Source organism: Capra hircus, chromosome 6 (assembly GCF_001704415.2).
Source record: "Capra hircus breed San Clemente chromosome 6, ASM170441v1, whole genome shotgun sequence".
Taxonomy (NCBI): domain Eukaryota; kingdom Metazoa; phylum Chordata; class Mammalia; order Artiodactyla; family Bovidae; genus Capra; species Capra hircus.
In genome coordinates, this window is record NC_030813.1 from 101059686 (window position 1) to 101083248 (window position 23563).

Genomic DNA, 23563 nt, shown 5'->3' on the forward strand with positions numbered 1-23563 from the left:
CTACACCTTTTTTTTCCCCTGAGTCTACTCAACAGCCCTGAATCACCCTGACGTCAGTCATTCCATCTGAATCTCTGTGTCTCCTCACAGCCTACTTCCCTTTTAAGGTTTTACTCACACTTCCTTCCTGCCCCTCTAACATCCAAAAGGCCAAATGTTCAAATAAAGAGTAAAAGCTTAAGAAGTAAAGGAAAAATATGGAAAAATTTTAGTAAACCCAAGGAATACACATCTGTGTGTCAAACTCTTGTTGTATTTGACATAGTACTGTCAGGTATAAATGTAGATTAGATGTTAATGTCTGTGGGGTTTTCATTTTCTTAGAGCTCAATCAAGCAAGATTAATTAAGAACAAAGGGAAAATAGTATCTACCATTGTGTTAAGAAGCACAGAGTATATTTTACAAGATCTCTCTCTCAACATTTACATGTTCTGAATATCAACTGTTTATTTGTCAAGGTTGGAGATTTATATGATATGTGTTAATTACTCAACACTTTGGAGAATGTTTTTAAAAATCTAATCCAATTTTCATTTTAAAAAGTATACTTTCACAAGTATTTGTTCACAATTACATTGCTTTCTGCCAAAGACCAGGACAAGCATAGATAAATGGAATCTTAAAAGTGGACAAGAAATATCAAAATGAAACAGTGAATTTCTGAGATAAGGAATGAGTAAAAGTTTGAAAATGGTCTTTAATGATGTGAGAATTTAGTTAATTGTGTCTTTGAGTCATAGCATGTAAAGTTGATTTGACATTAATATTTTAAGAAGTCACATCAAATAGAAAGATCAGTAGTGACCAGAGCAATTTTAGCCTGGCCCCTTCATATTTTGGCTTATCTGACCCTAGAATGGATGTTTTTGAGAGTGAACGACTCAATGGGTAGAACGTAAGTAAATGTTGGGCACATGGTTGATGTGTGGGAATGAAGAAAAACATACGTTATAGAAAATTGGCCTTACTTCCCATCTAAACCCTTTGATTTTATTTGAAAATTATGTACTTCTCTGAAAAAGCTATTGCTTGTCAGTTATTATATTCCACGAGGGAAGGATGAAGTAGGTTTATAAATATTCAATTAATATTTGTTTAGTAAGTGAATGAATTATTTCAAAAGGAAACTTTTTAAAAAAGTTATAATAAAGAAATCATCCCTTCAGTTCAAGAAAAATAATTTCTCATATATAAGTAGGAAAAGTGATGTGACAGTACCAAATAAAAATTATTGTGATGTTTATCTTATATTTAACAAAATATATGAAAAGCCATAGTCAAGAATAGCAGACTTCCCTGGTGGTCCAGTGGTTAAGAATTCATCTTCCAATGTAGACTGTGTTGGTTTGATCCCTGGTGGGGGAGGTAAGATCCCACATGCCTCATGGCCAAAAGTATAAAAAAGGAAGCAGTATTGTAACAAATTCAATAAAGACTAAAAATGGTCCCCATCAAAAAGATTTTTTACAAAAGTGATTAAAAAATAAACTTGTATATATGGTGAAATTTTTTTTGACAATTTAGAAGCAGAGACTATTGGTAATGATAATGTGCTTCTGATTCAAGAGCCAAGTAACAACTACTTACTCTAACAGCTGTCACAGCTCTGTCCTTTCCAGGAGTCCTCTGTGAGGACTAAGGGATCTTCAGACCCCCTGAAAAATGGCGAGTCCTGAGACATAAAAAATATTCTGGAAAATCAGCAGAGGAAAATATTATTTCCTAAATATAGAAGAAATTAGACATTAGAGACAGAGATGTTCAGTATTAAGGACTGTGAAGTGGAGGGAAATGTTTTTTTTGTGTGTGTGAGAACAGGTGGTTCTGACATTGTATTGCTTCTCCCTGCCAGCTCATGCGGGTATTCTATAAGGATGCAGAGGAAAAAGGTAAACCATTTCCCCTCGGGTACAATAGCATAATAGAAAAAGCCTTGAACTGGGAGTTGTGAAATCCAATAACTATTCTTAGCTGACACATATGAGCTTCGTGAGTGACTTTGCACAAATCATATTTTCTCTAGGCATCACTTACATCATTTACAAAGTGAAGGCATTGGGCTAAATTATATTTAAGATCCTGATGTGCTTTCTCTGGTTCTCATTTTTAACACCCCCCCCCTCTTTTTCTTTGGTCTATTTCTAAATGCTCAAATACTACATTATTTAAGGTATATTTCCTGGCAGGTTTTTTTTTTTTTTTTTTTTTCCTTCCCTCTCTGTCTCTTTCTTCAATATATGGGATAGGAGGATACTGACTAAGTCTGAGGGGAAGGAGGAAGAAGATTTGCTACCGGAAGGATTTCTATCCCCCTCTACAAGAAAACTTAATACAGCTACCACCACTTTGAAAGGAATGGTTTATGTCCCAACAGCACTTTCCAGACAAGCTCTGTACTTTTTTGCCAACAACTTTAAACTGAAGTCAGTAGACAGTTAAACAAGAGTCGACACTGGAAACAGCTGTGAGTAGACCAGACCAGTTGCTTATAAGGTACTGTTTTTTAACTCATAGAAATCTCCTTCAAGGTTCATTTCTTTCAGCCACAAGTATTCTGTGATCATCTGACCTTTTTCTCCCACCCTGCCTCTATTCTGAGAGAAAACACACTCTTAAAATATCTTAGCTCTTGAGCGTTTCACTATTGTTTTGTAGCTGTTGTTGGTTGAAGCTGCTAAGATCTTGTTTTGCTTTTAGGAAACTAATAATTGTTGTTATTTTATATTGAATCTTAGTTTAGTTTTGTCCTTTGTTGAGTCTGGTCATGGATGGCTTTTATGTTTTATTGTTCAGGTTGAATAAAGCAGGATATGCTTTAATATTATAGAATGAACAGAATGCTCTTGACTTGGGGAAGAGGGGCAGAGATTGGTTAATCCATTGTCAGCTTGAACTGCAGAACCTATAGAGTCAATCAGATAAGGGAACCAGCATAGGGCAAGCCCAGGCCCTTTAACTGTCTGGGTCAAGTCTCCCTGACCTCATCACAGCTTGGTGTATCTGACCTGGAAAACATGAGTTTTTAAACTGGAGTTTTATCTTTAGTTTGTTTCTATACTTGTTCATTTTAACCCTTCCTTCCCTTTACCCCCATTTAGTTTTACAAATTCTGGGAAACTTTCTTTTTTTTTTTTTTTAATGTTTGGATGAAGTTTATCTTATTAAGTTCATCCACCTTAAAGGGACAGCATTTCCAAGGGTGATGTTTGCTATAAGAGTTCAAATCACTGAGCTCTGAAGGGGTTTTCAGAGCAGAAGAGCCCACCTGGCCGTGGAGCGGACAGATAAGACCCCATGGACCACTGTCATCTGAGAAGCCCCTCTTGCCCCAGAGGCCTGGTTAACTAATACTATATATAGTATTTGCTGCTGGTCAGTTAACAAGTAACAGAGAACTAAGGAGTTTTCTATCTATGGACTTTCCAGAAAGGAAAGCTTAGAAGTTTACTACTGAGAACTCCAAAAGTTTAGAGAGAAGTTAGCCATTTTTTGGAGAGTTATCTTTCTGAAATCTACTATAATACTATGTATGTGCTCAGTTGTATCCAAATCTTTGCAGCCCCATGGACTGTAGCCCACCAGGCTCCTCTGTTCATGGGATTTCCCAGGCAAGAATACTGGATTGGGTTGCCATTTCCTCCTCCAAGGGATCTTCGCAACCCAGAGACAGAACCCAAGTCTCCTGCATTGGCAAGCAAATTCTTTACCACTGAGCCACCTGGGAAGCCTTAGATATTTTACTCTCTCTCTGGAGAGGACTAAATTCAAAGTTTTGTGAGTTTCTTAGTATTGTCATCATGAATACACATCATAGACTTATTCTATAACATAATAATACTTGCAGGGTCTATTCTGTGGTGTGTAAGGCCATCCTTTTTACGTCATAAGGTCACATAATTACTGTGCTTTAAAAAATTGTATTATTTTTATGGGACTTTTTTTTCTTGTGTTCATCATCCGTATGGAACTGTGATTTCTTTACCTGCTCATGTGGACAGTTTGTGTTCCTCTAATAACTCTCTTCAGCTTCAACCATCTCTTTGTAATGATCATGTCATTTGTGCTGTGCACAAGAAAACCAGAAAACAAACAAGTTTACAAAAAAAAATATGGAAGGAATGAGAGGCTATAACTTTATCCAAAGACCCAAGAGAATCTTTTATGAGCAAAGTGCAGAGCCAAAGCGCACAGACATAGTGACATCTATTTTAGGTGCTTAGGAGGCTTTTGGTTTGTGTCCAAACTCTTAGTTGTGTTCTGTAGAAGTTGCCATGGAAGTGGCTCTGGGATAACTACCTCATTCCTACATCAGATACAGAAAGTGCTGTTTGTTTTCCTTTTTACACAATTACCGGAGGCATGTGTCAAGGAATCAGTGACTAACCAATTTCAAGGGGGCTATAATATTAATTCGTATTAATCAAATACTGGGCTTCTCAGGTGGCACAGTGGTAAGGAATCTGCCTGCCGTGCAGGAGATAAGGAGATGAGAGTTTGATCCCTGGATTGGGAAGATCCCCTGGAGAAGGAAATGGAAACCCACTCCAACATTCTAACCTGGAGAATTCCATGGGCAGAGGAGCCTGGCAGGTTACAGTCCATCCACAGGGTCACAATGAGTTGGACACAACTGAGCGTGCATGAATGGGCAAGTACTAAGTACACTATTTTAGCCCCATTCACACATATGCTGTTCACATGCATGTGTGTCTGAGAAATAGCATACTGCTTGGTAGAAAAGAGAGAAAAGGAAAAATGATCATTGTCATCTAATCTATGCAGTTCTTCTGTGTGCTGATGAAACTTTAGGGAAAAAAAAAGAGGAAATTAAAGCTAACTGTCTCCATTATATCTTGGTTTTTAAAAACTGCATCTTTCTCTTACTTACAGCTTTTTCTAAGCTGAAAATGCCATAAAACATTGAATTTAGTAGCTGAATATATGTTTTCTTATCTTCCCACATTTTTTATGTAGTACATTTCAGAGCAAAATGGATCACTGGTTTCTCAATGATCTTGATCATTAATTCTGTTTGACACAAGAAAGAAATTAAAACTGGATATGTTAGACAATACATGAAGCTATAAATTGAGTCCAGGGTAGTTCTACATTCCAGCTTTAATAAGAATCCACTGCTAATTCCTTGATCATAGAGCTTTATAAAGAATTACGGTGTGAGGTCTTTTGTATTGAAGGCCCTTTTCAAACTGAAACTATTAAAAAAAAAAAAAAAAGGTTTACCTAGTCGCTGCGGAAATTGGTCCTAGGTATAAAAGCATTTTGTGATATATATGACAAACTCTTTCTGTTTGAAACAATAAACTAGGGACTATCTTTTGTTTGCAACAGTGGATTTAGGGTCTGTATAAATGTAGAAACATTATCTAAAAAGTGCAACTTTTGCTTATTTTTGCCCCCTACTTTCAGTTAAATGGGATGAGTTATTTTCAGATGGAAAAGATACTATGTACATTCAGTAAAAGTTTTCTCTACTTGACTATTTGAGGTTAATTAAAATTTAATTTTCACATTAATACCTAATTAGAAAATTTGACACATGAGGTATATTTTACGTGAGAACTATATTACCACAACACCTCAACTTTAAATCACTGAAAACTCAGTGTCGTTAGAAAGGCACACTTGAGAAGGCTTCTATTTAGAAAATGGCCTTTAAAACTAGTAAAGAAAGGAAAATTTGAAATAAATTAACATGTGACAGTGTTCACTGATAATATCTTATGTGTCTGCCTGCATGCCCAGTTGTATCCGACTCTTTGCAACATTCTAGACTGTAGCCCACCAGGATCCTCTGTCCATGGGATTCTCCAGGCAGCAATAATGGAGTGGGCTGCCATTTCCTGCTCCAGGGGATCTTCCTGACCCAGGGATTGAACCTGCATCTCCTGAGTCTCCAGCACTGGCAGGCGGATTCTTTACCACTGTGCCACCTGGGAAGCCCACAGCGCCTTATAAGTATCCTTTTTTTTTTTTTTGCACAACCTTGTGAGAATTCTCCAGAAGTCTTCAGAAGCTAGCCCCTCTTGAACTAGAATTCAGGGAGCAAGATGTATACTTTCTAAGAGGCTGTCAAGCTTAATGCTGTAGGATGTGAACTAGAGAGAGAAGCTACTGATATTTCTTCAGTTGGTGAACAGAGAAATAATTGATTTGTTCTGATAAAAATCTGCATTTAGCTTATTTTCAATTTTAGCCTCTCAGGAAAGAAAAGATGCTCAAACCACTGAACTATATCCCTATATACTGGCCTTTTTTGATGAACTAAATCAATACTTCTTGACAGTTGAAGAGGTGATGTGGTTAAAGTCCGAGATTCTTTTGGTACATTTTAGTGCAATAAGTGGCTTCCCAGGTGGCTCAGCAGGTAAAGAACCTGCCTGCAATGCAGGAGCCACCGTTGACATGGGTTCAATCCCTGGATTGGGAAGATCCCCTGGAGAAGGAAATGGCAATCCACTCCAGTATTCTTGCCTGGGAAATCTCATGGACAGAGGAGCCTGGCGGGCTACATTCCATGGGGTTGAAAAGAGTCAGATACAACTGAGCAGCAGCAGATCTAAGTGTTTGTTAAGTGAATATAACTTAAAAGGTTGTTAACAAATACATGATCCAAAAAACATATATGTTTTACTTCATATTTTATTATCAAAGTGTTTGTTATTTAGTTCACTGCTGGAGCATGCTAAAACATGAAAATTTCATTTTATAATGCCATTTAACAAATTATGAAATTGCTGTTAGCAATGAGTAATTTGGAACTGTAAATAATGCTATGAAGAAAGAGCATCAGGTGCCTATTGTCAGTAATAATTTAAAAAGTAGAGTTGGAGGACATGGAGGTATCAGCCATTGTCCAATACCCCTTTTTGGTTTGTTGATTTCGCTGAAAGCATTGTGGAACTGATAATGCATTTGCTACAAGAAGATGCTGCTAGCATTTGCTGTATTAATAGTTGAGGAGGGTGGGTGGAAACAGAAGAATAAATAAAAATGGCTGAGTCTAAGACAATTTTAAAAGCCAAATATTATTTTGGTAAGCTTTAAACAAATAAAGATTAGATGTTACGAAGATCTAGGTAAAATACTGACATCTTTCCAAATTAACAGGGCTTCCCTGGTGGCTCAGATGGTAAAGCATCTGTCTGCAATGCAGGAGACCCAGGTTCGATCCCTGGGTTGGGAAGATCCCCTGGAGAAGGAAATGGCAAACCACTCCAGTATTCTTGCCTGGAAAATCCCACGGATGGCAGAGCCTGGTAGGCTACTGTCCATGGGGTCGCGAAGAGTCGGACACGACTGAGCAACTTCACTTCACTTCCAAATTAACAAGAAAATAATAATTCTGAGGGGCAGTTTTCATTTGTCTGTATCTTCTATCTCCAACCAACTTGCTTTTGAATATGTTTAATATCAAGCATATCTTCTGTAGTCCTTCTCCAGAGCACAGGGCTAGTCCATCAGGAAAGTTAGCACCCAGTGGTCCTCCTCCTACATTTTAGGTAGAGTTGAGTACAATGGAAATGAAAGTGACCTTCCTGTAAACCTCAAGTGTAAAATACCTTTCCTAACTCACAAGGGAGTTGACTATTACAAGGATTATAAAGAGAATGATAATATAAAGGGAAAATAAATTGTCTCGAATTTCACTCTCTTAGTAGAGTAATTCCTATTGTTAGAGTTCCTTCTGTATCTGTGTTCATAATATGGTACCAATATTCTGTCTCGCCTTATTTTTACAAAATTGGCTTCACACTGCAAATTTGGATCCCACCTTTTCCATGTAACATTTTATTGGCAACTTTTTCTATATCTTCAGAACACCTTGGAAAACAAATAATTGACAAGGGTCTAATCCTCTGTTCTATGGCTATACCATACATAAGAAAATACACCCCCCCGCACACACACTGTTAGGGACCTGCATTGTTTCAGCATGTTCTGTGATAAATAAAATAAGAATAAGCATTGATTTACATATGTATTTTCTGTTCATTTGGTTCTTTTAGAGCTGTGATGACTTAGGGATGAGCAAGTCTAAATCCTTCATTGTACAGAGTAGGGGAACTAAGTCCGGAAATATTACTCATTTAGCATCCAGGCTTCTGGCTTTCAGTCTAATTTCTATCTTCATCCAGAAGAAGTAATGACTGGATGATAAATTTATTCAGGGGCAAGAGGTGAAAGCATAATTTCCTTCTGTCTGAGTAAGAGGTCAACCATGTACCCTATTCTCTGAAAATCCTCAGGGAACGGAAGCGTTCTCATACTAAAGAAAGAACTCAAAATTCCATGCCAGAAGTCTTTATTACACAAGGGGTGATAAACATATAACAGCTATGGGAACATTTTAAAATAGCTGTCGTTTCGTTAATGAGTATTTGCTGAAGCATTTCCTGGGCTACTGCTGTTTATGGAACTTTTAAACAAAATATTTATGAAGATGAAACCAGGCCTTGCCTCATAAATTATGTCCTTTTACCTGTTCTTTGCTTTTCCTCAGGGCACAACCGATGTTCAGGCCTCTGTTACACTGAACAAACACACACTCAGCTTTCTCAACCAAGTTTTCTCTTTTTGGTGCCAAGAAAAATTTGTATTTTCTGTCTTTGCTTCCTCGCCTCCCTCTGACTCTATCAGTTCAGTTCAGTTGCTCAGTCATGTCTGACTCTTTATGACCCCATGAACCGCAGCCTGCCAGGCCTCCTTGTCCATCACCAACTCCCAGAGTTCACCCAAACCCATGTCCATTGAGTCGATGATGCCATCCAGCCATCTCATCCTCTGTCGTCCCCTTCTCCTCCTGCCCTCAATCTTTCTCAGCATCAGGGTCTTTTCAAATGAGTCAGCTCTTCACATCAGGTGACCAAACTATTGGAGTTTCTGAGTCTATATAACTCTTTGCAATTGGACATTTATTTCTATCACTATACTGAGAATCTCTCAGAGGTTGCTAATGATGGCTGACTTAATGGTTAAATCCAACAGCTTCTTATCTTTGCACCCACCTCCCCCTTGCTGCCATTTATACTATTTACCTTTGTGTTCTCTTCTCGAAATACTTCTTCCCTGGTGTATTAGGGATCTGATACTGGCCTGTACTTCCATCCCTTTTTTCTTCATTGTCTTCAGAGGTGTCCTGTCTTCTTGCCACTTCCTGGTTCTGTGTTTGTTTTATTGTTTGATTTCCCCCTATTATACTTCCTTCCTCAGAGGACTGCGTCCAGTCTCACGGCTTCATCTTAAAGCCCAGTCTAGAGATCAGGTCAGCAAGATCTGTTCCAACTCACACTTTGTACAAGTTGTTTTAAAGGCCCCCTTCCTCTGGATTCACAATGCTTTGTCTTGGCAGGGAACTGGGCTGTATTTTAGTCCCAAATTGACTATACATAGTATCGAAAAAGGTATTTTCATGTTGGAAAGGTATATTTTGTATGTAGACTCAGTCATTTTTAATGAGTTGGGGACCAAGCTGGGAATTCCTACTTCTGTTTCTTTCCCATACTAGACTCTGAGGTTTGCTATTATAACCCACTACCCCCATTCCTGTGCCATTGCCTGTCTATACGACATCTTCACTCCTGGCCAGTGACAGATGGGCCTATAGGCATGTTGGCTAATATAAGCAAAGTGGCCATAATATTCCCTCTTACTTTGAGCTATCTAGGATGAGGGTTGGTAAACTACAGTCCATAGGCCAAATCTGGCCCTCTGCCTGTTTTCATAAAGTTTTCTTGGAACACAGCCATGCCATTTCACCTATATATTATTTCTTAAGTAGTTGCCCCGCTGGTCAGAGCCCCCTATATAACACCTGTCTCAGATATTCTAGTGTTTCGAACTCAATGTCTTTCCTCCACTCAAAGGAGTCCTTCATCTTTATCTTCTTCCTCACTTCCTATACAGCCAGGTGATGGTGATTACAGTATTCAAAAATAGGTATTCTCAGCATTTTCTTTTCATTGTTCTCACAGCCACCATCTTCTTTGGAATTTAATTATTTCTGCAGTCCTTTGCTATTCCAATCTGCACCACTGGCAATTTAAAGGACATAGCTATATATAGTCTTTCCCCCAACTAATTTTTCGGTGAGTTCTTAGTAGAAGATTAAGAGCAAAGGCTATGGAGTTGAATTTCAGGATTTGAGGCCCCAGCTCTGGTACACTTTGCATGTACTATCCTATGCAAGCTACTTAATATTTCTACGCTTTCATTTTCTCGCATAAAATAAGAGTTCCGATAATGAATAACAGGTATGTGTTCTAGCTAGTGCTCTATACACCTCCCATGCATTCCTTCCTTCATTTCCTATTCAAAGGAGCAAATTTTATTAGATTTATATTGAGCATTCTTAAAAGGTGAAATCCAGTTAATCTTAAAGAGACTGGCTTGTTCATTCTTCGTGAGTTCATTTGGCTTAATGAAGAAACCTGCACTAAAGTTGCCAAAGAAAGACACTGATGCCAAGAAAGATTGAGGCCAAGAGGAGAAGGGGGACGACAGAGGATGAGATGGTCTAATGGCATCGCCAATTCAATGGGCATGAGTTTGAGCAGACTCCGGGAGATAGTGAAGGACAGGGAAGCCTAGGCCATGGTGTCACAAAGAGTCAGACACAACTGAGTGACTGAACAACAGCCCAACACTGAAGTCAAACCCAAATAACACCAATGACCTTAGTCTAATTGCCAGTGGTGATGAGCGTGTCATTTCGTTTTGAGACAAAGGCGTTCTGGCCTCACTTTTTCCTTTTAAGAAAGGAGAACAAGAAAAGTTAAACAATTATTTTCCCCTTTTTGATAACTATAAACTACATGGTGCAAATAAATACTTTTATATTGCTATGTGGTTTTCTTTATTCTCTACAACTCAACCTTATAGTCACAAAGCAAACAAGTGGAATAACCAGAAGTCTACCCAGGATTTTTGATAATAAATTTCCTGTCTCGTTTGTATCAGTTCAGTTCAGTTCAGTTCAGTCGCTCAGTCTGACTCTTTGCGACCCCATGGACTGCAGCACGCCAGGCCTCCCTGTCCATCACCAACTCCCAGAGCCTACTCAAACCCACGTCCATCACATCGGTGATGCCATCCAACCATCTCACCTTTTTTCACTCTCCTCTTTCACTTTCATCTAGAGGCTCTTTAGTTCTTCTTCACTTTTTGCCATGAGGGTGGTGTCATCTGCGTACCTGAGGTTATTGATATTTCTCCCGGCAGTCTTGATTTCAGCTTGTGCTTCATCCAGCCTGGCATTTCGCATGATGTATTCTGCATAAAAGTTAAATAAGCAGGGCGACAATATACAGCCTTGATGTACTTCTTTCCTGATTTGGAACCAGTCTGTTGTTCCATGTCTGGTTCTAACTGTTGCTTCTTGTCCTGCGTACAGATTTCTCAGGAGACAGGTCAGGTGATCTGGTATTCCCATCTCTTTCAGAATTTTCCACAGTTTGTTGTGATCCACACAGTCAAAGGCTTTGGTGTAGTCAATAAAGCAAAAGTAGATGTTTTTCTGGAACTCTCTTGCTTTTTTGATGATCCAACAGATGCTGGCAGTTTTATCTCTGGCTCCTTTGCCTTTTCTAAATCCAGCTTACTGCTTATCTTTCTTTGAATTTAAGAATCCATGTAGGGACATAGTCAAATTTAAGCAGAAATACTCCACAGTAACGGTTAAGGGTTTTCAGGTGTCTTCGAGGAATATTATTTCACTATAATTTTAACCTAAAGCAATGGAGTAATGTGGGTTTTCCAAATTGATGCATGCCTGTCTCTTTGGGTAGACACACTGACCATTTGCCCTTGTGTCAAATATTAAAAGTTTTTAAAAAGCTATGCTAGTGTCTCCTTAAGGGCTTTCCCCTAGAGACTGAAATTATTTCTGTCAGAGGACTTAGGCTCTTTCTTAACATCAAAGGGCTCTTTGGTTTATTTCATTTCCTTAATCAGCTCATTAATTACTTCTAAATGGAAGTTTCACAAATCATACAATAAGGAAGCTGGATGGGATCTTAAAGATCTTGTCATTGAGCCCGCACACATTTCAAATGCCCAAAACAGTTCAAAGTAGGCTAAGTGACTTTTCCATGATCATAAAGCAAGTCCACAACATGCTTCTTCCAGAAGAACATCTACCTTGTATTTATACTGGCAACTTCTTGGAATATTTGATTGAAACAAATAGTCTCAAACTCACAAAGAATAAGCCTGACTCTTCTCTCCCCTTTTCTTTCTTTCTGAGTCAGCAGGAATTGTTAGCATCCAGTATGTATATTAAGATCCATCTCTTTTTCATTCATAGGAGCTGCTTTTTGGTAGAGAAAGCCTTCCATATGCTTGACTTTCAACTTCTTCAACTCCTGAAATGAGAATGAGTGATATGTGTATAGCAAATAAAATAATGAAATTTTTGTGAATTATCTGCAAAGTGCAACTCCCAAAGCTCCACAGTCCTCTCTGAAGTCAGGCTCTATGCCAGAGATAAACTCATACATTTCAGAACGTATGAACTTTATGTTATACAGTTTTGAAATATGACAAACCTGCAGGTAGAATGGATTGGGAGACTGGGGTTGACATATATACGCTGTTGATGCGATGTGTAAAATAGATAACTAATGAGAGACTACTTTATATAGCACAGGGGACTCCACTCAGTGTTCTATAGTGACCTAAAAGGGAAGAAAATCCAAAAAGTGGGGATATATGTATACGTTTATCTTGACTGATTCACTTTGCTGTACAGAAGAAACTGACATGACATTGTAAAGCAGCTATACTCCAATAATTTTTTTTTTAAGTAATACTGGAGCAAAAATTTATGAAAAACCAATCTCTTACGAACACACACAGAGATTGGGAGAAAAGACTCAAGATGATCGACTTGATGAGAATGATTGTTTCCCTCCCTCCCCGCAGGTTTGTCTCCATCTCTGACACTTTCTCATATATGTACCTGGCATTAGCATCTCTGCAGCCTCCCCTCTGCGTTATATTCTACACAAGGTGGGGTCTTTCAGCCTAAAAAGACAGTTGGTCAGTCTTGTCTTTCCAGAAATCAGTACCTCCCTCTTCTGAGATTTTCTCCCTTACCCCATCCCTGCACTTCAACTCCACAGCCCTCTTCATTGACTTCCGTTGCTTTGCATTTTAACTTCTTATTTGCTAGCTTACTTCCTAGCTCCACTGAATCATAAGCTCCCGGAGGCTTTTGTTTTATAGATTGTCTGGCCAGTGTGCAGCACATTGCCTGATGCACAGATGCCGAATTTAGGGGCTTGGTATTGCTCTAGTCTGCTTGTTACCAAGGAACATAAATCTTGTGTAAGGTTTTCCCATACAATGGTATGGAAAGGCTGGGCCAGCCTGTCCCTCTAGACATCTGGTCTGTCCATTGGAAAATAAAAAGACATAGGCAAAAGACCATGAGATTGCTTCTTTTTCCCTCTGGGTATATTATTCCAGGTTTTTCCTCTAAACATATTTTATTCCGCATTTACTCAGATTTTATGATAAAGTTGATGACCATTTTTGCCACTCAGGTTAGGGTCAAGGATAGTTTCATTAAACTTTTAAAATTTTAGCTTCTTCACCTTTTGTCAGAGTTTCAGCAATCCCTATATATGATGGAAGCTTAGACTTAGTGTTAACATTCAAGAAATATTTTGAGATATTCATTCATGGTCTGTTCTCTTGTACTTGCTCAAATCTCATTTGTTTTATGACAAATATTGCCTCAGGAAAGGCCTAATTCGGAAAGAATTGTTTTAGATATTTTTGTCACTGACAGCTTTTGAGTTTCAAAAGGTAACTTCTTAAATCTTCAGGATCAAAATAATGACAAAAAATAAATAAATAAAGCAGATCTTTTATCCCATCCGCAAGAGCAGATAGTGAGTCCCATGGTAGTGGGACCAAAGGAAAAAATTAAAGGAAAGCAGAGGGACCTCAGATGCTTGGAAGATGTGGGTTCACCTACGTAGGGGCTCCATGCTCTGGCATCCTCTCTCTCACTCCCTGAACCAGGTACCTTGGAGACAGACCTGAAAACCTGGATCATATTGGGGAAATGTAAGAGAGGGCTTCCCAGGTTGCACTAGTGATGAAGAATGCACCTTCCAAATGCAGGAGACATAAGAGACACCTGTTCAATCCCTGGGTTGGGAAGATCCCCTGGAGAAGGAAATGGCAACCTACTCCAGTATTCGTGCGTGGGAAATCGCATTGACAGAAGGAGCGGGGCAAGCTATAGTCCATGGGGTCGCAAAAGAGTTAGACTGAACGGGAGCAGTGGAATCTATAAATTACTTCCTATATGAAGTGCATGGAAGTATAAAACTGGAAGCAGTGTTAGTGCTCTTCTGCCTGGGGCCAGGTCATTAGACATGAGTATTTAGGCAGACATGTCCAAAACATTCTCCCAGCTGATCCTTATGCTGTAAATGCAGCCAAGAGGCCAAGAGAAGGAGCAGCATGATGTCAGGAGTCAGGACAAAGAGGACTTAGTCCCAGGGTGTGTGGACTGACCTCCAGCCACAGACAAGAAAGGAGGAAACCAGCACCTCAGAGCAGCCTGTGTGGGCAGTGCATGGTGACCGTGGACCACGTCCCCACTCTCCCTCGTCCCAGACATGGAACCCTAAATGCCCGCAGCGTCATATGGCTCCTAGGAAAGGGGGGATCCTAGATTAACCACTTGACAGTAACAAAGAATAAAGAAGTTTTACGTCGTGCACTGGATTTTATAGAACTCCCATTCCTTCCTTCTACAGAAATCATTTTTTAAACCAATTGCTCTTTCTCGTCTATGTTACTATAAAAAATACGAGTGTGGAAATAATGTTTGTTATCATTTTAAAAGTCTAAACTGTACTTGTTTTTCTGTGAAGTGGGAGGGAGATCAAGGTTGGAAAGACAAAGTATAGGATGTGACCTTTGTAGGTCTTGAGCTCTGCGTAGAGGTGAGAGGATTAGGGAATAAAAAGAACAATCTTATAGGAGAATCTCTACATGAGACAGCTTCAGAGAGCTTCATATTTTAGTTTCCATCTCATTCAGATTCTGATCTCTAAGGACTGGAAACATCTGTTATCTTTCTGTTCCTTACTGGTGTTCTCTTAAGGGCCACAGAGCAAATGCTGAAATTTTAGTAAAGTGCTCAGGGTTGTTGCCTGTCAAAAAGTGCCTTATAAACTGAGTCCATACTGGTAATGAGTGATCCTTATCCAAGTTCTTAAAACACAGCTAAGCTACAAAAAAAAATCTGCTCCAAGTCTGTGGGCTCCATAGAGAAAGGAAAAAAAAGATACTGACTGGCTTTCTGAGTAGTTTATTGTTTACTCAAAGAGTAAAGGCTGAATCTGTACTTGCCAAGAAGTTCCTTGTAAAGATCTAAGTCCTGAGGAGTTCTTTTTTCCTTTTAATTAGAGGATAATTGCTTTACAATATTGTGTTGGTTTCTCCCATACAGCAACATGAATCAGCTATAAGTATATATATACACCCTCCCTCTTGAGCCTCCCTAAGGAGTTCGTAATGCAACTTACTGATGGGAGAATTTTCTAACTCATATCTGTTTAGGTCTTCACTGGTCTTCTGGGACATCTATGGGATTTCTTAGCCAAAATTCGATAACTGCTTATGTATGGCCTAGCTTCTTACTTTCATTGTGCAGACAGAAGAGAGTGGTGTGCAGAAGTAGACTTGTGTGCATGGGTGGGGCAAGAGATTAACCCTCCATGCACAGTCAAATACAGGCTCTGAACATTAATCTTTTCTGAAAGGCCAGACACTGCACCCGCCAGGTTAAGCAGCATTGGGGTATAATCTGGAGAAGCAGTCAGCATCAGGGCTACCAGAATATGGCAAATGAGGTCCGGTCAGTCAAAGAGAATCAGATGACAGGCAGTCAAAGAGGTATGCCGAACAGGTCAAGCAGCCTTGTTTTCAGGGAAATCAGTCAGCAGATTGACTGGAGTTCATTAAGAGGACTCTTCTTAAGAGTAAAATGTAAAGTAGGATGCAGGCTCCTTAAGCACCTGGGGACTAGACTTAGGAACTGAGACACCAAAACTTAGTAAGAACCCATGTTACAATGGGAGATCTCAAATCTTTGGGGCAGGGCTAGCCGTGAGTCACATGGTAGTAGAGAGAAGCATATGACCAGTGTTAGTGATCAGAGAAAACCAGATATTCTGTAGGGCTTTGTCTATTCTAAGGCTCCCCTGGTGGCTTAGTGGTAAAGAATCTGCCTGCCAACGCAGGCGACGCAAGTTCGATCCCTGGGTCAGGAAGATCCCCTGGAGAAGGAAACAGCAACCCCCTCCAGTATCCTTATCTGGGAAATCCCATGGACAGAGGAGCCTGGCAGGCACCAGTCTATGGGGTTACAAAGAGTCAGACAGGACTTTGCGACTGAACAACAACAACAACAATGCCTATTCTGGGCTTCTGATGTTTGTGATTGACTACTGGAAAGTTATAGGGGATGGGGAAGTTAGTGCAGCTACTTCAAGGCATTCCCTATAGAGGCTGTTCCTGGAGATTATGATTGCCCACCTTCCTTAGGTACAATGTCAAGGATTCTTCTAAATCCCCTTGGGAAGTCCTGTTAAAGTGGCATCAGCCTGATACTTTCTCTTCCAAGATTACTACATCTTGCTTTAAGATCTAAATAAGGATGTTTTCTTGTCTGAGTTCCTGGCCTGTCCTCCAATGCCCTGATGTTTAAACTCTTTTCTCTTGTTTTCTCTCAGGAACTCTCGGAGTATAACATTTCCTTTAGCAGGTGTAAAAATCACCTGAAGAACCTACAAAGCAGATTTCTGAGCCTTTGTCCAGAGTGTCTGATTCAGTTAGTCTAGCTCAAGGCCCTGAAATAGGTATTTTAACAAAAACTCCAGGTGATAATGATGCAGGTGGTCCATGGGTCACACTTGAAAAGCACTGCTTTAAGTCATCTAAATACCTTAGGGATTTTGGCAATTTATTGGCTCTATTACAGCTCTCAGACTATCTCTTGCTCCCCATATAACAGCACAAACCATTCCTTATCACACCATATGTCTTGATTTTAGATTAAGAAAAAGGTCCCCATAATATTATCCTGGGCCAAAACATTGAGAGTTTTAGGATACAATTCAAAATTCAAGATAAATTGTGTTTTGGCTGTCTTTAGTTTTGTTGTTATCTACATTTGAAGGGGCAATTACTTTTTATTGAAATGTAGATCTATTCTGGGATATGAAGATGGTTTCAATTTATACCTGAAATATGAGATAGTATCTCTGTGCTCTCCTCTCTTTCTAGTTTATTAGAGAACCATTTTTTAACTCAAAGCATAAAGACAGATGGAGACTCTTGGTATAAATTAAAAAGGAGTATTTGGGATATTTTCAGTGTCTCTTTCAGAATTGGAAGCTGGGCAGCAAGCACTCATCACATATGGAAAGATTTACATTGCCTGAGTGGGCTCAAGTTTGATGTAGCATAAATGGTATTTTCAAGAGTTCCAGTTCCCCAGATTTTCCATGGCTACAGTATATGCTCTTCTCTCTGCTGAGAAATATGCTAGTCTAGGGAGTAATGAATAAGCATTCTTCCAGGCACTGTACTCATAGCCTTTTGTTTTAGGCCAAGTTTAGTGTGACTGTTTCACATATGATTTCGTACTTCGTGAGTTGGATTGGAAAAAATGAAAACTTGGTCTAAAAATAAATATATCAGGCATTTAACCACTAATCAGTAAACATTTGTTATAACTGGGGTCTGTAAGATCTATGTAGCAGGCTCATGCCACGTATTGCCAGGCCAGGCTGGTCAAAAGTCTTCTGTGTTTACCTTTTCTAACCCAACAAAGAAGTAAGGAATCACAGAAAAGAAGGAACTCCATGAAATTGTGTATACAGCAAGTTGTCCCAAAATTTAAAAGAGCAGATACAACTGGAAATAAATGTCCTTATTTTGAGAATGTGTGCAGTCTTACTTTTTTTTTTTTTTTTTAATAGTAGCCTTACCAATTTCTCAGTGCTTTACATTCTGCTGCTGCTGGGAGCTTGCCTGTTGGACCAGTGGTTAAGACTTCGCCTGCCAGTGCAAGGAGCGCAGGGTTCGATCCCTAATCGGGGATTTGAAATCCCACATGCCTCAAGGCCAAAACACCAAAATATGAAACAGAAGCAATACTGTAACAAATTCAATAAAGTCTTTAAAAATGGTCCACATTAAAAAAAAAAAAAAACTTTAAAAAATAAATAAATTCTGCTGCCGTAGCATGTTCAGGTAGACCTTGAATACATTTTTGAGGGTAAAGATAGACACTAATACTATAAAATATTGCTATCTTCAAAAAAATGGTTAGGATTTGAGAGATGACCTCAGAAAAGAGATTACATGTATGAAAATACAGAGTCACGAATTGTGTTCTCCAAGTATTTTCAGCTCTCTGCTCTTGGGTCACATAAAAGAGTTATATTTCCCATTTCTGAAGTGAGCCATGGGCCATGTAACTTTCCTTAGCCAATGAAAGATGGACAGAAGTGATGCATCTTACTTCCGGGTGGAAGTTTTAGGCGCCAGTGTCCAGAATACTGCGTGATCTTCCTGATGCTGTAGGAACATAGGGGTGCTTATCAGGGTCTTTGAATGAGCATGATGAGCTGCAGCTCCTGCTGACCCACAATGGACAATAGTATAAATCAGACATAATTTTTCCTATAGAACTGGTTGTTAGTGGAGCATCATTTAGCCTATCCTGACTAGTAAAGCTATAAACATGGAGACAAAACAACAACAAAAAATGCTTCGAATATTTTAATAGAAAATGAGGGTTTCACAAGGAAAGATGTAAAGACAGAGGTTGTCAATAATGTACATGTGTGTATTGTATATTCCTTAAAGGAGTATGATGGAAAGAAAGAAGCATGCTTATTTAATTTTGGAGCAGAGCTGAATGTCAAAGAACTAAAAATAATAGTAAAAATTTGTGTTCATTTATATATACATTAATGAGAAGTAATGTACAATAAAACTCTTAACAGTGATAACATTTGAAAATTAAAAAACAAAGTGAATGCGATAGAGATACTATTTTTCATTCAACAATTTAAATTTTTATTTGAGCTTGAAACAAATTTATATTTAAAAATACAAATATGGAAAAATTTGCTGTCATTCCCCATTAAAAATCTAAAGTTTTAGCAATTTTTAAAACTGTATTTTATTTATTTATTTATTATTATTATTTTTTTAACTTTACAATATCGTATTGGTTTTGCCATACATCAACATGAATCTGCCACAGGTATACACGTGTTCCCAATCCTGAACCCCCCTCGCACCTCCCTCCCCATACCATCCCTCTGGGTCATCCCAGTGTACCAGCCCCAAGCATCCTGTATCCTGCACATAAAATATGGTGATCAGCATTAAGAGAATTAAGAATATGTTGATGCTGAAAAAGAATCCAAAATCAAGGATTTGGAAGGAAATGGAGTATTATATTTTGCCTATATAAAAGCCAAAGTGCACATGGTCTACTCAATAGCATAGATTGCTTTGAAGAAACTTGCCCATTAACTGTAAATATAATTTTTAATTCCAGTGAACTCTAAGTATGTTAGAGTATGTTCTACTTGTTGACTCACTGCATTATCTCTTAAAAATTCTCTGATTTTTTGCAGTTGTCCCCAAAGTTAATCTGAACACTCACAATTTTTTTTTAACCCTGAAACTAGTCTGTGCCCGCTCATTTTTTTTTTAAATCTTTTTAAAATCTCCTCTTCCTGCTTTGGACTTCCCTGGTAGTTCAGTCAGTAAAGAATCCACATGTAATGCGGGAGACCTGGGTTTGATCCCTGAGTTGGGAGGATCCCCTGGAGAAGGATATGGCAACCCACTCCAGTATTCTTGCCTGGAAAATCCCATGGGCAGAGGAGCTACTGTCTGTGGGGGTCACAATCAGCTTGACACACAACTGAGCAACTCAGCACACACAGCACAGTGTAACAATTTATGGATAATGTTCCAAAATGCTAATTGCTCAAAAAACATTTCCAGTATGTCTTTCTTCCCAACCGTATCCCTGTTTGACTTTATTTTCTTAGGAAATATCTGATCTTCAAAGAGCTCCTAGGTTTCCTGTTTCAGAAATGCAGAATCATCAAGTTGATTTATGATAGTACAGTTTAAAGCTCTGTCAGACCTCATTGTCATGCACCATTGAAGTACATGAACAAATTGCTCCCATCAACTAATATTTGGATTTAACTCACTGTCATTGTTTAATTAGGCTCAAAACTGTCACTGTAGGCAGAGAACTCACTGGTTTTCTGTACTTAGGAAATTCTAGTTGAAATGGAAGAATATTTTTCCTGGCCCCATAAATTAGAGACAGTAAGATAAATAGAGAGTTGACAGATATAAAAGAAGCAAAGTTAGCTCCCAGTTATATAACACTGATAAATTTTTAAAGAATGAAATTTTGTCCTAGCTGGAGGTCATTAAGTGTTGCAGCATACAACTGCCCTACCCCCTATGTCTGTGGACATTATGTAGTACAGAATACGTGAGCTTTAACTTTGTCAAGATAATAAGTTTGATGAACTTTGTTGAGTATGAAATATCTCTAAAATGTATACTTCAAGAAACTGCCAGCAATCACTCTTTTTTTTTTAATTTTTACTTTATTTTACTTTACAATACTGTATAGGTTTTGCCATACATTGACATGAATCCAGCACAGGTGTATATGCATTCCCAAACATGAACCCCCCTCCCACCTCCCTCCCCATAACATCTCTCTGGGTCATCACCATGCAGCAATAACTCTTAAGTTCTCGTTTACAATAGATTTCTGTGGTGAGGAGTCCTTAAAAAAACAAAGTTAAGCGAGTTATATGTCTCCTTAAGTGGGTGGACTACTTAGAGATATCTGCTTTGATTTGGGGACATGGTTTTTTAAAAATACAGGAACTGGGTGGATACATAGCTTGCAAATGATAGCCCAGATAAATGAAAATGAGGTGAGAAGAAATTTTAAACCTATTTCCCACAGAATAATCCAAAGATAGGCTAGTCCTTCGTCTTTTAGTTCTGTTTATGGTACCTGGTAAACTTTTCCATCACATTCTGTTTTTAAACAAGTCTTCAAAGCTTTAAATTTATGACCCTCAGTTTGTATATACTCTTTTTTTTTAATCTTAGGTAAAATATGTGATGGAATGAGATTAAGCTATTTCCTGTCTTGGTAAAGTAGAATGCTCTTGTGTATTCTTTGAAAAGAAGAGATTAATAGTCTCTAAGAAAACCCTTTTCATTATTAATCCACTGTCCACAGCACAGTAGGTGATGCCCAACACAGTAGGTGTTGCCCAACACACACACACACACACACACACACACACACACACACACACACACACACACACACACAGAAGCAGTACCTTTTTTTTTTTTTTTTTTGCAAATTTATGACTCATTGTCAGCATGTATCCTACAAGAAAAAGAATAGCAAAGTGATGGGGGTATAAATAAGATTTTTGAAGGAAATTTACTGAGGTTTCACTTGAGAAGAAAATGTTTTGATTTATTTAGCATTATGAGGTAATGATTAGGGAGAGTTAGTATATAACTCTTGTCACTTTCTTTAGGAAACTATATTCCTTATGTTGAGGGGGGAAGGCATGCTTAATAGTTTAAGGAGACGATCTAAATGAATATCATAGAGAGGGGATAAAGTCATACATTCTTGAATTTTGAGGAAAAATACACTTTTACCTTTAGTTTTAATGGAATGTCAGTTTTCTATGACCGTTTCTGTTGCTTTTAGGTCATTTGAGTCTACTGAAGTGTGAGACTTTCATAATGCAATTTACATCTGTCAAGAGGGTATCTGAATTCTATTGACATAATGAAGTGGTAGAGTGAAAAAGAGATACCATATGCCACTGAAGATTATTCTGCAGATGTTTTCAGTGCCCTTTTTGTAACATTAGTTATGAAGTCAGTGGGATAGTTAATAAAATACAAGCGGAGAAAAAATAATACCTAAATATTATCATAGTATATGATGCTTTTAAAATATGCTATCTTCAAAGTATTATTGCAGATTCTTTTACTTAAACATTATCTCGAGCATCTCAGAAAATTTCAATTATGTGATCTTTCAAATGAGTAATACTGAGCCTATAATGACATTCGTCCGTCTATTTCATCTCACCAGTGGCTTCATCTGATGTGTTCTGTAACTGATAAAAATCTACCCTCATGCACCTACTGGGTTTTTCTCCTCAAAGGACAGCCTGAGAGGTATTAGGAATGAAAGGGAGAAACATTACTTAATTAGCTCAAGGGCATTTTCATGAGTAGTTGTCAACATCCAGGGTCAAGGAAGCTCTATCAAGTATAGAGAAAATGTCACCTCTCACTATCATATTTCCCTCATTCCACATTACACTTTTTCACATTTTAATATTTTGAAATTGGCATGTGTCTGAGAATTGACATATACTTTGATATAGAAATTCACACAAAGTTCACACAAAGGAGCCAACCTTACCCAGACGTTTAAAAATATATATATATATATGGTAATAACCTAATGACTTGTTCTTCCTCATTCTCTGTCTCGGCTCTATTTTCTATTCTCTTCCTCTTTCTCCCACTGAAAGGCAATATGGTTTATTAGAGAGACCATGGGCTGTGGATTCCAACAAATTAGGGTTTGATCTAGAGTCTGCTAGAGTGGACTATTTTGGCTTTCAGTTTTTTTTTTTTTTTCCTCCACAGAATAATGATGCCATTTTCACAAGACTATTGTGAAGTCTAATGAAACAGCTCATGTAAAGTTTATAGTAAAAAAAAAATGTGTGTGTAGTAAATAATAATTGGGTCCCTCTTCCCGTGTTTGGGGTGCCCACTAGGGCACCTTTGGAACTCCTTGTTTTATTCTGCTGTAACTCCTTATTTTATTTTCCCATCTTCCCTCATATAACCCTCATTTTGTTATTGTTAGAGTATGTGGGCTTCAAAGGAAAAACAGACAAGACACTAACCGAAACAAAAAGATTATTCTTCTATGTATAGTGCTATGAGACCAAGTTAATATATTCTCAACTCAATGAAAAAGAAAACTACTTTGAATTCATTTGTTTCTAAGTAATAAAAGCCAAGTTTTAGTATCCAGAACTTCACTTTAAATATCAATTTAGCCTTTTCTTGAAAACATCAGAAATAATTTGTAAGCTAAGAAAGCATGACTTCTTTCTGAATATCTATACATTTTGAACATATTAATGTTAGAACTCAATCAAGTCACTTGTTAAAAATACCACATTAGTCAAGAAAATATCAAATCTGTGTAATGTTTCAACCCCTGCTGCTGCTGCTGCTAAGTCACTTCAGTTGTGTACGACTCTGTGCGACCCCATAGATGGCAGCCTGCCAGGCTCCCCCATCCCTGGGATTCTCCAGGCAAGAACACTGGAGTGGGTTGCCATTTCCTTCTCCAATGCATGAAAGTGAAAAGTGAAAGTGAAGTCATT

General features: G+C 38.3%; 1 protein-coding gene across 2 annotated transcripts in view; it reads left to right on the plus strand.

Annotated features, from left to right (window-relative positions):
- ARHGAP24 (Rho GTPase activating protein 24) overlaps window positions 1-23563 on the plus strand; it is a 568165-nt gene that overhangs the window by 341774 nt on the left and 202828 nt on the right. The window contains exon 1 of one of the 2 annotated variants that reach the window (XM_005681859.3): window positions 2235-2495. The exons of the other annotated variant lie outside the window; for it this stretch is intronic. The gene's annotated coding sequence lies outside the window, so the exon portion shown is untranslated. Of the gene's footprint in view, window positions 1-2234; window positions 2496-23563 lie in introns of those variants that run through there. 2 annotated transcript variants of the gene reach the window in all.